This window comes from Cheilinus undulatus, linkage group 4, assembly GCF_018320785.1.
Source record: "Cheilinus undulatus linkage group 4, ASM1832078v1, whole genome shotgun sequence".
Lineage (NCBI taxonomy): Eukaryota > Metazoa > Chordata > Actinopteri > Labriformes > Labridae > Cheilinus > Cheilinus undulatus.
In genome coordinates, this window is record NC_054868.1 from 45,805,049 (window position 1) to 45,808,222 (window position 3,174).

Consider the following 3,174-nt stretch of genomic DNA (forward strand, 5'->3'; position numbering starts at 1 on the left):
AAGCTTGCTCCTGATACCCCAGGCTGAAGATGTAGAAGTTTGAGGAGAAAGCTGCAAGTCACGCTGCAAGTTGGGATGTGAAGGCAAAACCACCTGACCATCTATACCCAACATCCAAAGAGCTGCTAGGGGAACTTCACCTGAAAAAATAATCATATTCTTAAGTTTACACACAGACAAATATACATGTTGTGGACACATGTCTTAAATATAGTCTCAATAATTCCAGTGCTTCACATCAAATTAAAAACAAAGGTATGCATACCTCAGACCATTAGTCTTGGACAGTCAGGAGGCCTCACTGTCAGCAGGTGACAAAACTGACAAAGACAGAGAAAAACATAAAAATCAAAATTCAAAAAGTCACTTCTCTTACAGCTCATCTTCTACTCCCTCAGCTTTACTGCTGGGAGTAGAAGAATAAAAAAACAATAAAAAACTTCAACCTATAATAATTCAAACTTCATCTCAACACATTATATAGAATGCGTGAAGTAAACAACAGTAGATAGTTTTTAATCTGATTAAATAAGCTTCTCTATTTAAAAGTAGAATAAAACCATTTCAAACATACCTTCAGTTCGCTGCTCTGAGGAATCTCAGACACTGGAGAGGTATGATGATGGTAGGAAGACCCTCCTCTGATGAATTACAGGTCATGATGACCAATCTGCAGATTTGGTTTCCACCGTGGTTCTTGCCAACTGGTTCAGGGGAGACTGTGGCTTAAACTCTGGTAGGATAGGTAAGACTGCTGCCACAGCTTGTCCTCCTCTGTTAACATCCTGATGACAGAAACCTGGGAGGAAATGATCAAATATATATTTTTTTACATCATACAGATTTTACTACATCAATTAGGGGTAATGAATGAGGCCTTCTCCTTGCTGTACAAAATTACATAGCAATTATTTTAATCAGCAGCTTATTTATTCTGCAGTGTAGTAGACCAAACAAACTGAGTTCAATTTCACTAACTAAATGGTTAAACAATCATTGAGTTCATGGTTCAGCGGTCTGATGATGTCTGAAAGCTGAACCTTTAGATAACAGGAATATGGTCTATTTTTCAAAAGGGTGTTCACTTTCAATTTTTGCACATTTTTTGTCATTTCATCCACCATAAAATAAAAATATGACCTTTTAAGACCATCCACTGACTTGGAGAATACATTTTAAGGGACAAAGCTGCTTGTATGTTGATTCCTGTCTGTATGATGATGAACTTTGACCTACTTAGTCTCTGTCACTGTCCGTGGCAATAAGGTGTTTCTATTTAATTGGTATCAGTTCATTATCAATATAAGTGCTAAATATTTTGAAAAATACGCTGCAATCAAGACATCAGTGCGCTGAATGTTAGAAAATTTATAATTCAATGTGTAACGTGCGTACGCGGAAAAGAGCGAGGGAGAGAGAGGGGGAGAAAGCACCAAAACAGGACTTGAATCGTGAAGCCTGACGGTGTTCTGTAAAACTATCGGGTCAATCAGAGATGTTTATGAAATTCCCTGAAATCTGCAGACACAAAATGAGCGCTACGAGTCATGCAGGCAGGCATAAACTCAGCGATCTGCGTAGGTTTACAGGTGCAGACGCAGTGCCTTACCTGCCATGAAGCCGCAGCCAGCGGATGCGTAAAAACGCAGGACAAGTGCCTGTAAACATCACTGCATCAACTTCTCTTCCCTCGTGATTTTCACGCCTGGTATCATTCATGTTACGTAACAGTGAAAACAATGCACTGTGCCACAAACATTGCGTGTTTCTGTTCATTCGGACATTTACTAAACTACAGAGCAATCACAATACCTTTTAAGATCATTAAGACAAGTTTAGAGCTCTCTGCAGACAGATGGCCTCAATACATAACGTTAACATTAGCCAGCTTTAGCCACAGTTAAGCTAGTTTTCGTTAGTTAATAACGGATAGGAACACTGCCGTATGAACTCATGTGTCATCCTTAATAAGACGATGCTAAAACACCAGTCATAATATAATAATAGGAATATATGTAACCTAAGCATGCTTAATCACGTAATAACCCATTTAGATAAGCCAAAAATACAGAGGATAATGCAGATTGTCTGGTTGTAGCTGATATAAAGCCTTCAGTAAGTCATCTCTCTTAACAGCCGGGGGTAAAGACGTAAACACTACTCCGAAGTTAGCGTTAGCCTCCGCTAACATTAGCGGAGCGGAGGCTAACGCTAGTGCTGAAGCTTTACTCCAAATTGTAACAATAGACTGTATATAACTTACCTTATTAACTGCAGCCATTTCCTCTTGTATTTTCGTTGCAAGGAAAGCGGTAGAATGACAGCTGTGTGGTTGTTTTGTCTCCGATCGATTGAAACACGTTGGCACACAGCATTGAGGCATTTTAGCCGGCAGGGCGTTTGGACCCGGAAGTAGAATTCCAGGGAGATTACGTCACAGCTTAACAACCGAATTGCATTTTATTGAAAGCGTCACAAATAATTAATTCTATGAATTAATCAAATCGAATTAATCAATTCGCCAGCGCAGCATGCGAGCATCTGCCGGGGTGTTATGAATTTAAAAAAAAAAAAAAAAAAAAAATTTAAGGATAAAAGACCTCCGTGTTCCCACGTGATACAGGTGGACTGTTGGTGGTGTAGTGGCATTGGCGCTCGTCTGCGGGGTAAGAGGTTGCGTGTTCGCGTCCCGGTGGAGGATGATGGGGACTCTCCAAACAGAAGGTACGGTACAGATGCGATATTGCGGTTGAAAAACTGCAGCTGAAGAGGGGGAGCTGGGACGTGCAGCTGTGCTCGATGTACTCTGTGCAAAACCGTAAACTGAGTCCGCAGACGAGCTCAATGACCCAAATATATGCTGAAATGGGAACTGCTACACTGAGTCCACCTTTTACATTTGGAAAAAACATATTGCATTTGCCAATCTCAAAGTAGCCTGGCGGAGGCTAGCTACTCACAACTCCATCCACTACCACCACTTAAAATAAATACAGAAATATTTATGGGTAGAAATAAATGAATGAATAAATAACTGCAGTACCCCATGAAATGACTTTAAAAAAGCACAAATGTGGAAATATTGATATATTTTTTTCGTCTTTTTTGGACCTTTCATGATTCATTTATTTATTTATATGCTTATTTATATATTTTCATATTTCCCTATTTATT

At 39.5% G+C, this 3,174-nt stretch overlaps 1 long non-coding RNA gene across 1 annotated transcript; it reads right to left on the reverse strand.

Moving 5' to 3' along the window:
• Positions 1–2,396, reverse strand: LOC121508967. The gene is made up of 4 exons (XR_005991839.1): positions 2,264–2,396; positions 575–799; positions 266–320; positions 1–140 (listed from the first exon to the last, which is right to left on the reverse strand). It is a non-coding gene; the product is annotated as an uncharacterized LOC121508967 (long non-coding RNA).
• Between the last annotated feature and the right edge of the window lie 778 nt (positions 2,397–3,174).